Raw genomic sequence first — 12,021 nt, forward strand, 5'->3', positions numbered from 1 at the left:
CCTGGAATTAAGCCTTATTTGAATTCATAAATGGCTGATTTAGACACTGATTCAATGTCATATTCAAAGCTAAAGTACTGCTTGATTGAACTGATAGCTATTGGAGACAGTTTGGCTGTTAATATATCACAGAGGCTGAAATCCGCACTTGGCAAAGGACAATGTGCTGAGGAACACACTCTGCCCGATGCACAGTGTGTTCCTCAGCATCGGGCAGAGTGTTTGTGTTTTCAGGCACAAACATTGTGCCCAAAAACTGAAGAGGGGGAAGGAAGTAGGTGGGCGCGTTCCCCCAACTGAAGGATAGAAAGCCACAGATTCCAACTCTCTTTCTGGCCAATCTCCACTTATTGGATAACAAAGTGGATTTGTTACATGCGAGGCTGTGTGTTTCTACAGAGATAAAGAGCTGTGCTGTTCTTTGTCTAATGGAAATCTGGCTTCCACTATCAACCAGCCTTCAGATCAATGGTCTCCAGTTATTCTGAAAGATCAGAGATTGTTGGTTGTGGTCCTTTCAGATTAGACCAATGAAGAAGACAGACACTGTGTGGCCCAGGAATGCAGGACTGTTTTCAGTGCACAGATTGGCAAGTTTTCAGAAAGTCGGCTACAGAGAGGTGGACCTGGAAAAATACACCTCTTCTGTTCTGGGCTTCATCTCCAAGTGTGTTGACGATGTCACCGCCACCAAGACTGTTACTCAAACCAGACTCACTGGCTGAATGCTGATTTAACAGCTCTGATGAAAGCTAGGGATGCTCCATTCAGGACATCCCGAGCTTTCAGGCTAAATAGGGTTGTAGTGTGGTAATGGCAATGGCCCGTTTACTTGCTTCTCTGAGTGCTGAGGCATCAGCACTCAGAGAAGCAAGGAAAGAACTGATGAAGCCACATATGCCCATCAGTATTACTGATTAAACATTCAAAATGATGTAGCTTTATGCTATTAAAGCTACAGTTAATAAGTTATCATAGTTTTATAACAAATTTATGTTAGATCTTGATTTCTTGGTTAATATCAAATTGTCATAAAAACATTTTGAATGATGTCAACGTTTTATTAAAAGTGTCATGATTTACTGAATCACACTTTATGACAACAGTCATAAATATTCATAGACTTACTTGTGTTCATGACAGATGTTATGTCATGTTTATGACAGTGTTATGACAGTCTTATTCACATCCCGTCAAATAAAGTGTTACCAAAAAGAGTTACTTAAATATTAAATTTTACTTTGAATTCCATCTGGGATTCCTCAATTCAATTTAAAGATGTTTTTCCCAAAGTTGTTCATTGATTTGCCTTTTTTACTTGATATACCAGCAACTATACAAACAACTTCATGTTGCATAGTTAGTCATGTTTCATTGAGTACATCAACCGTTTCTGTTATTTTCAGTCGTAGTAAAGGCCATATAGGTAACAGCTAAAAAAATGATGCCATCTGGAATTAAAGAGATCAGAATGGCACATTTCTGTATGTATGTTCTTCAGTATTATAGCATTTGGGTCTCATACTGTTACAGGTATATGTTATCTCCCCCTGGGTTGGCTGGCTGCAATGTGAACCACCTTCTCTCCCTTCTCTCTTCATACACAGTTTGGCCTTTGGGTGTAAAAATAGCCAGTCACATAGTTGGTGGAGAGAGGGGGAGGGGAAGGAAGAGGTTGTTAGTCAATGGTCAGAATAGGAATCAGCATCGAGGAAAAGCTTGCACTGCCGGCTGTACAGTGTCATTTGACTTGATTCCAGTTAAGTGGTACATCAGGGAAAGGCAAGTTGAGTTCTGCCAAGACTGAGGGGTTTATGCCCTGGATGACAACTTGTAGGGCTGTAAGGGAGAGGCAGGGAAAAAGAGTGGATGATCCGAATGATTAAATGCACTCATAGATTCTTCTACTTTTGGTTGGGAAAGATCTGAATGTCGTACACCATGGGCAACCACACGGTGTGTGGTATAGACAAAGGCCTAAGAACTGCTGTGAACCAGACCAACCTGGACAAGAACACTTTGCCAGAATGCTCCTGCCCAGAACATTTTCCTGTGCAGCCTTCACTAATGCTGGTAAGAGCTTGCATTAACAGGTGCAGCACAGAGCAATGCATGTTTGGGGTATTTTAGGACGTTTGTGCAGACAACATTTCACCGTTTTTTTTTTCTGCTTTGAACGCTTAGAAATTATTGTCAGCTCTTCTTCTTAAATGTTAATGCTATTTTTACTTTGCCTGCTTACAATTTTTCATTTCTCATAAAAGCCCTGTGGTCTTAAGTTCTTTGGTGAAAATCCTAATAATAACATCTAGAATATCTACAGAACACTCATCTATTGTCTTGTGCTCATTAAACCTCACAGACAGAGCAGCAGTTATTAAAGCCATTGCCGGAAGTGTTTGTTTCAGCATTGATGTGTAAAAGTGCAAATGGGTTGGGATGGGTAATTTCATCTCACTTTGAAAGCCAAGGTGAAATTCTACAGCAGCATGCAGGCTCCAACTGCTGCTGTTTGTTGACTGTTTATGCTATGGAGCTTAAACTATCCCAGTATTTACAAAAGCGCCAAACATGATTCATAAATGGACAGAACAACATTTTTATTTGTATTTTTGATGCAAACACAAATACATTTGATTTACAAGCTGCTTCTCTGGCCTGTGGGCTTCACTACATTCACTACACCCCGATCCACAAATGTCTTTAATTTAACAGATGGTGATCAGCAGTCAGATATCTTCCTTGTTTCACCCAATCATATGAACAGAGCCCATGTTGGGGAAACTTACCCAATTACATTGACTCATTCCAACCATGCTGTAGCCATGTGATGCATCTTGATGTGCAGAGATCTATCGTGGAGGAAAGCCTGCTCCCCAAGGTCCTCTGTGCAGCCTTAACCACCCTCTACAGAGCCATCGTGTCAGCAGCAGTGCGGCTGCTGCGCCACACGGTGATGCAGGAGCAGAGAACGCTCTCCACCACACAGCAATAGAAGCTCCTCAAGACTGAGTTCCTACCTCCAGCTCTCTGCAGTTTCTTGAGGAAGTTGAGATGCTGGTGGGCCTTCCTGACCAAATGTGAGATGTTGGTATTGCAGGTGAGGTCACTGGATATCTGCAAACCCAGGTGCTGTAGCTGGAGACCACCTCCACCACTGCTCCTCCGATGTACAAGGGCTGAAGAAGATCCTTGTCCCCTCTGAAATCTACCACCATCTCTTTGGTCTTCTTCACGTTGATGCAGAGATTATTTTCTCTGCTCTACTGCACCAGGTGTTCTACACTCCATTGCTGACGCCGTCTCATCGGTGAGCCACACATCCTTCTGCTCTTCCTGGATTTCTCCTCAACCTTCAACACCATCAGTCCAGAAGCTCTCCCCTCTTGGACTGAGTTCCACACGGGGGAACTGGATTCTGGACTTTCTGACCAACAGACCTCAGACTGTCAGAATCCACAACACTGTCTCTTCCTCCATCACTCTCAGCACTGGTTTGCCGCAGGGCTGCGTGCTGAGCCTTCTCCTCTTCACCCTGCTGACGTATGACTGCTGGGCAAGACTCTCCAGCTGTCATTTAGTTGTTAACTTTACACTAGACATAATGCAGTCAGAGAAGTATGCTGCAAAAGATTTCAAGTAGAGAAATCTTTCTTTACTTCAAAGATGGATGCTTTCAAGGTGGCTGCTGCCTTGAAAATGCAACTTAAATAAAATGGAAAATTATTTTGGTTTTAACTCAGAAATTAAAGTTCATAAATTTTATTTAACAAGAGACAAGTTGTCTAAACGTTTTTAAAGTATATTAATCTTGAATTGTATGTGTCAAGTTAGTGCAGCAATTTAAAGCAAAAATTATTTCACATGCAAGAAAAAACTTCATTCACCCAGTTGAAGAGCACAAGGCATTATCTAAATTAAGTTAGCATAAGCTAAATAAGCTAACTTCATCTGAGTAAGTTCATGTGGCTATACTCATCATAGCCAGATATGAAGTATGTGTGTGTGTGCGTGTGGGTGTGTGTGTGTGTGTGTGTATAGACCCATTCAGCAGCTTAATAAAAAGACAAAAACACACTGCTGACTTCTCCACTGCTCAGTGCAACTCCCCACAATCCTTTGCTGCATCACTATTATTGTCACATGATCAAATACACATAACCAATCTTCTCCCTTCTCCCTCCAGAAACAGCAACAAGACCTAAGTAAATATTGATAGCAAATATCGATTCAGTTTCTATGTCAAAGCAATACTGACATGTTAAAAAATGTCTTTCAGCCCATACCAATAATAGTAGCATTATATTATGCATCCCTCATAATTTACACTGTAAGTTTGTAATTAAGAACACCATTTGCAGTTCATTCAAATTGGCTGTTTGAAGGAAGGAACTTGTTATGAAGTAGACTTTACAAAATGTTAATAGCTCAAGCAGTTGGCGCTTTGAGTAAGTATATTCTCCAGCTTGACTCCAGTGCCCCTTTGCTGTTTCTTAGTTTGAAGAGCTGAAAGATCAGAAAAAAGTCAACCTTATTTATTTTTTCTGTTCACTTTGTGGAGTTCACCAGCATTTGTGGCAGTGAAACAGCTGCATGGTATGATTCTGCTGTCACCATCTTTGACAGATGCTCCATTTTTTTTAGGTTTGACAGATTCACTTTGAAAGCATTTGTTTTCAGTCTTGGTAAGTCTATAGTTTTTTTCATATGAGTGGGATAGACAGACCTAAACTTACAACTAAGTCTGATGTAACATGGAAATGTGAAAATCAAGAGATTGTTGTTCCCTCTGTTACTCATTTACTAATTATGTAGATTTTAAAGTCGCCATGAAGAACACGATCTGAAATTGAAAGGTCATCATGTTCAGGCTCAACTGTTCTGTTGGAGTCATGTGAGACAAACTGTTGTGTTGATTAAATTGCTGTCATCTCAATTTATGGAACTGTAATCCAAGGGTGCAAGTCTGTGGGGACAAAGAGGAGCGGGGAGAGCAATGATCCACCCACAGTTACTGGAAGGCCTTTTCTTTTCTAGTGCTAAGAATAAAGACAAAACTTTCATGTGATTAGGATATAAATCCTGATCAAGCTTGTCAGATTAATAGTATCTTTCAAAAATAACCAAAACATACTATGAAATAAAAATATGACCATTAATATTACTGATTCAATAAATAGATGATAATGTTTGGATATATAAAATATATATTCTGTCTGCTAATAGGTCTATAGTTTAGTTTCTTTTATTTGGACCAATAATTTAATTTATCAGAGTCATGGTTTAAAATTGAACAAACTTTGACTCCTATATGCTTTATGAAATATTTCTTTCTATTTGATGACTGCTCTGAAAAATGACACATTTTACAAACAAATTAGTCCAGGGGAAAAATGTAGAAAAACGGGTGATTGTTGAGCTGATAGTCTGAGAAAAAATAATACACACACGCACACGCACACACACACACAGACTCGTTGCTATGTTAACCAATACACAACAGCCCTGGGAGCTCAGAGCAAAGATTAGTTCAAGTGCATCAGGAATCAACACAGACGTAGTCCCTCCAGCGTGTCCTGGGTCTTCCCCGGGGCCTCCTCCTGATGGGATGAAACATCTCACCAGGGAGGCGTCCAGGAGGCATCCTGACCAGATGCCTGAGCCTCAACTGGCGCCTCTCCATGTGGAGGAGCAGCGGCTCTACTCTGAATCCCTCCTGGATGACTGAGCTTCTCACCCTATCTCTAAGGGAGAGCCCAGCCACCCGATGGAGGAAACCCATTTTGGCCGCTTGCATCCATGACCTCATGACCATAAGTGTGGGTGGGAATGTAGATCAACTGGTAAATCAAGAGCTTCGCTTTTTGGCTGCGCCTCTCTCTTCACCACGACGGACTGGTACAGCGCCCGCTTCACAGCAGATGCTGCACCAATCTGCCTGTTGATCTCCCGCTCCCTTCTTCCATCTTTCATGAACAAGATCCCGAGATACTTGAACTCCTCCACTTGGGGAGACCGAGGCCTTGGACTTGGAGACACTGATCCTCATCCCGGTTGCTTCACACTCTAATGCGAGAGCCGCAGATCACGACCTGCAATAGGACTACATCATCCGCAAAAAGTAGAGTTGCGATCCTAAGGCCACCAAATCGGATCCCTTCAACATCTTGGCTGCGCCTAGAAATTCTGTCCATGAAAGTAATGAACAGAATCGATGACAAAGGGCAGCCCTGGCGGAGTCCAAGTCTCACCAGAAACGAGGCCAAAATACTGCTGGCAATGAGGACCAGACTAGTTTTTGATTAAAGTTGAGCTAATTACATTATTCTATGGATTTCCACCGCAATTCTTTTTTATACATATTTAGATGTAAAACTATGTAATAATAAGTTTGATGTGACTACAGACAGGAAGTGAGCTCTGCCCTTCATGTTTTCTGTGCTTCCTCTGCAGGCTCTCTGACAGACAGAAAAGCCAGTTGTCATGGTTACCTCTTTCGAAGGCAATGCCCGTCTCTGTGTTAAGTGGGTGGGGACAAGATGCTCCCAGGCTGAACACCGGTCTCTGAGAGTGGATGTGCTGGTGACGATTAAGGCGGTGGTTTTGCATTATTGATGCATTCCAGAGGAACAGAGTGACTTTGTAAATGAATGTTTGATGGAAAATGTTCATGCTCAAGCTTCAGAGATTTGTCAGACTTTAATTAAGCCAGTAGGTAAAAGGTCCAGACAGAAGACGAAACGTTAGCGGGACAAAGAAAGGACGTGTTGGAGGAGTTGTGAAGGATGACAGGGTGCGATTGTTTTCCATACAATGGTGTTAATATTTTCATTCAGCGCAGGACGACCTGACCAAACATATCAACATTTCATCTAGAGGCAAACTAAGCCCCATTTTATCTCTGACTTATGAAACGTTTTCTGTAGGATTCAGTTCATCTCCATTTATCTGCATTACCACATAGTTTTTATTTCAAGACATTACTTGAGGGTTCTCTTGGTCTAAGTGTCACTATAGCAACCAGTCTGTTACACAAGAATGATTAAAACAACGTTTTATAAACCATGACTGCTGCTATGAAGAGAAAGTATGGATTCAGCCAGGCTGAGCTGTTTTTACATTTATTCTATGGAAATATTTTTTTCTCAATACTAGAATGAGTTTTTTTAACATGTTTTTTTTCTGGTGAAGAAGAACATGAGCATCCTAGAAAATAAAATCTAGTTTTAAAAACTAGCATTTTAAAAATGCTAGTCTAAATTATATTTTTAATGCACTTACTGAATACTGCAGTTAACTGCATAATTTAAAAAGATTGATGGAGATGGATGTTTATCATAGTGTTGAAGATGCATCTCAAACAAAACCTGTAAAGTTCATATGGACGTTTTTGAGGTTCTGACAAAGGATAGCACTAAGCAGTGAGTCACTTGAAGTTGAAGATTGGTATTCTATTATACTGTTGTGTTTTAGTAACTATGTTTCTGTCAAGAAGTTGTCTTTCAATCAGTCAATCAAAATCAAATGTTATTTGTATAGCACATTTCAGCAGCAAGACATTTCAAAGTGCTTTACATCATAAACACAAAACACAAAGTCATGCAACATAGAATCAACAATATATTGGGTCAAGTTCCATCATTAAATTTGTAATTGATTACGTTTGAAAAGCAACTCCAAACAGAAGGGGTTTTTACTTGAGGTTTATAGGAAGTCTGTGTTTACAGTTTTCTGGAAGTTGGTTCCAGATTTGTGGTGCACAGAAGCTGAATGCTGCTTCTCCTCGTTTGGTTCTGGTTCTGGTTCTGGTGATGCAGAGAAGATTTTTGAGCTGCTTTTGGAGCAAATTTTTAAAAAGGAAAAAAAGTTAATTAGATCTGCTTTCATCTACTGGTTTGGCTACTGTGAGCATCATTTTAACAGATGTTGACTTTATGCATGGATGCACTAAACAGAAAGTTGAGGCTAACATGGATCACACATCAGAGTCCTCTCTCCCGAACTGGAGGTTTGGACTTAGAGATTTTTTGCAACTTTTTTTTCTCCAGTAAAGCCCAGACCTGCACTGGATGAAGTGTTCATTCCCACCCACTGCTACCATGCAGCTAATGGGTTAGCTTTGCAGAACATGGTACTTATTTTATCACAGTTACAACCACTTATCATACAATTAAAAACATTAACACAACTGTAAATCATTTGACTGAAGGTCCACCTGCAACTTAAGTCAACAAGAAAATTTTACTGGTTTTGATTCAGAAACTAAAGTTCATGGAACAGGGGTGCCCAAAGTTGGTTCTCGAGGGCCGACGTCCTGCAGGTTTTACTTCTCTCCCTGCATCAAATGGTGGCTCAATAGAAAGCCTATAGAGAACATCGACATGCTGAGGAGGTTGAGAATAAAACATGCAGGATGCCGGCCCTCCGGCCCTCCGGCCCTCCGGGACTGACTTTGGGCTCTACTGATTTAGAATAATTTAAATTCTTGTTTCAAATTACTTGAACAAAATTTCTGATCCAATGATGAATTCTGCTCAATAACATGTAGGATGAACAGGACACTAACATCCAGCTTTACAAACTGTCAGCTGCTTAAAATAAACATTTTCCTTAAAAACTCAGACGAGTCATATCAATGCAACACACTTCCATCTCACTCACAGCGCAACACAAGATACAAAAACATGCTGCTAAGTATTCTGGGAAATACTTCCGACCTTGTCTTGTTATTCTTTCAGTTTTTGAAGTGCTAAACTGAAAACTGGTTTATTCAACTCTTGGAGGTTTGACAAAATTTATAAAGTTAACAAAACTTAGTACTACTGTAAGATTAGCTTTCACAAACACACAGATTTAGGTTCAAAATCTAAAACTCACTAAATTTATTTGCCCTAAAAACACAACTAGATAGTAGACACAACTAAATATGGCTCAAATGTTTTACAGTGCAGAAATAGCTAGAAAGATTAGCTATGAACCTACACTACAGATAAATGACTAAGCACAACTGGTGGTTATGCATATTCATTTACTAGCATAGGGATTTATTAACTTCAAATGTTTACTTTATAGCAAAAAATTGTTTCAAATGTACGTTGCCTGAACTGGTCAACTAACTTCACTTGAAGTTATCTGACATGTCACCAGCACAGGCATAGCTGTGAAAAAATCCATCTAAAATTAGTCAGTTTATATATAAAAAAGGTACCACACTTCATGTCTTTATGTTAATCAAATTTACAGCTTCTCCTACATTGGTATTCAATTCATGTCGGTGGCAGCAAAACCACATTTACATTAAAACCTCCTAACCTGCAGCGGAATGCTGGCGGTGAGGGTAAGGGAGTTTTAAACTAGGCATATTTATCTCCATATTTAACCATATTTAAAAGTTCTAGTAGTATAGAAAACATTAAGGATAATTTTTCCATGAGAAAGAAAAGGCAAAAGTTTGTGAAATATACAGAAGCACATGTAATATTAGTCCAGAGTTGCTGATCTTTTGTCATGCAGTGCAGTTTTGTGCAGCAAGCAAACAATAGCTGACTGAGGGTCAACTTGAAAAGTCAGATCACAGCTTGTATGTGTGTGTGATGTAGACGTCAGCGCTGCAGTATCAGTACCACATCCCTTTCTCTCATATCAGACCGTAGCATTGCGGACAGGCTAGGATAAAGAAGATGGCTACATGTTTCATTCAATCCTTAACTTTTATCAGAGACAATGTTTGTGTTCAGGTACCATTGCCAATGCAAAATCTGGTCAAAGTAGCGTGAATATGGTAAAAATAAGCATCACGATGCTTTTCCACAGTAGGAGCAGAGTCCTGGAAGCTTTGAACAAGCTGTGCGTAAGCTGGGATTTAGCTTGGATGAAGATGCAGAAAGGACAAAACTGCTGAATCATTCTGGACGGCTTCCAACTGTAGCTCACCCAGCATCCAAAAACAGACAGGAGACATGTCCTACCCAGTTGGGGATGGACATACATTGATAGACTTATCGGATGATTTACTCATAGCGTACTTATTCAAATCATCACTGAACATTGTGATACATGTTAATGCCCTGGGAAGTGTATTGGATTGCTGCTATTTCATTTGTAACATGCTATGTTCACCAGTACAGATTATTTATGTCTGTTGCAAAGCTTTGAGAAAAAGTGACTATATTTGTACAGCAGCAAAATTAACCAATTCTTCTGTGACCTAAATATGTTCTGTATGTTTTTTGCTCTCTCTTTCAGTCGGATAGCAACACCAGTTTTCTGCGAGCAGCGAGAGCCGGGAACATTGACAAAGTTTTGGAATATCTCAAAGGAGGTGTGGACATCAGCACCTGTAACCAGGTAGGAAACAGAACTCTACCTGTCCGTCTGTTCGTCCATCCATCTGTCCATCCATCCATCTGTCCACCTGTCCATCCATCCATCCGTCCATTCTTCCACCCACCAACGTATTTATGGCAATTTTAAGGGCATTGTCATCTGAGCCTAAATTCCTTCACACCTACATAGTACCAACTACACACATTATTTCTGTATATAGACTTGTTTCTACTTCTCTAATGATGAGAAGTTTGGTTGACTCAGAGAGATTCTTTATTTAGACCCAGTCATTATCTAGTCTCCTCTAAGCCCATCAACATTCCGATGAAGGAGAGCAGTGAAACCTGATGGCATGTAAACAGGCCTGGCCTAGCAACAGCAAGTAAACAAGGGTCACGTGAAATGGAAGTGTAAAATTTGCCACTGGCTCTGTGGTGCATGGAGGATATTTTTATTATCAGTGAATGTAGTAGAATGATGTTGGCACTGATCGTTCTTACCCTTGAAGATATTTTAAACAGTAGTAAGGTAAGGTAGGGTATTGTTTTTTTATATAGCACATTTTGAGCAACAAGGCAATACAAAGTGCTTAGAACATGCTTTACACAAGGTTGAACTGATGGAAAATTGCAAAATACAACTGAGGTACACAGAAGTAAATACACAATTGGTCATTTTGCAGCAGCAGGAGATGCTCACATTGTTTTTGAAATGGTCTGCTGAAACACTCCAAAGAATTGTCGTATACACTCCTATGTTGCTGTTTTATGACTTAATGACTGACTCTGGAATTAAAACTATGTCCAAACATAGTTCTAACATCAAGAACTGTCTTGATGTATTGTGTTGCTGTTACAAAGCATTGTCAGTGTCAACATTATCATTATTATCATTGTTAATACTATTAGAGCTGTTATTAGCATATCATTGTGTTGTATTAAGCAAGAATCTGAAAGTAGAATCTTCATTCTACTATAATGATACAATACATATAAATAGGATGAAATCATTTTGTGATGTTTCTGGAGAGGGAGTGGGTTTTAATAAGTATCTACTTCTTCCCACTCCTTTGAAAGGTTATTGTGTATTACATTGGTGTAATTTTATTCATAACTCGCCGTGTTCAATAAAGTTTAAAATACAAAAGTCAGTGTTATGATTTCCTACTAATCCATCATTACTGTTTTCTTAAAAAAAACACAAAAAAACGACATGTATACTGAAAAACATCATAACTGACAAACTTCTTTGGTTCCTCCAACTGCACTCAGATAAGAACTATTCAAGTCCAGGACAACGATAGCTATAATACAGGCATTAGTCAGTTTTGTGGTGGGTACATGCTAGGCTACAAACAATTGTGTGATAAACACAAGTGTAGATCCTAGTTTAAAATTGATTTATGTGTTAGTATGTCATTATTTCAACGATGACCCAGTGTAACTGTGACTATGTGAGTTTCTGTACAATCCTTCCAGAGCCGGCCCAAACCTCTAATGGCCCCTAAGCGAAATTTGCTTTCGGGGCCCTCTATTTCTGCTAACAATGTGGATTTCTGGAATCAACAGTTAAATGATTAGATCATTTGCACACCTAGCATCTCTGATGTTGCTAGTTGCATTATACCTTATGCATATAGGACAGTTATCAGCCAGTCGATTGCTGGGTTAATTTTGGGGGATTGTGATCGGCCGA

The 12,021-nt window shown here is 39.8% G+C and overlaps 1 pseudogene; it reads left to right on the plus strand.

Moving 5' to 3' along the window:
* The first annotated feature begins 1,675 nt into the window (after positions 1-1,675).
* LOC129357064 (ankyrin-2-like) overlaps positions 1,676-12,021 on the plus strand; it is an 81,063-nt pseudogene continuing 70,717 nt past the window's right edge.

The sequence above is a fragment of the Poeciliopsis prolifica genome, unplaced genomic scaffold, assembly GCF_027474105.1.
Source record: "Poeciliopsis prolifica strain line A6 unplaced genomic scaffold, Auburn_PproV2 SCAFFOLD226, whole genome shotgun sequence".
NCBI classification, from domain to species: domain Eukaryota; kingdom Metazoa; phylum Chordata; class Actinopteri; order Cyprinodontiformes; family Poeciliidae; genus Poeciliopsis; species Poeciliopsis prolifica.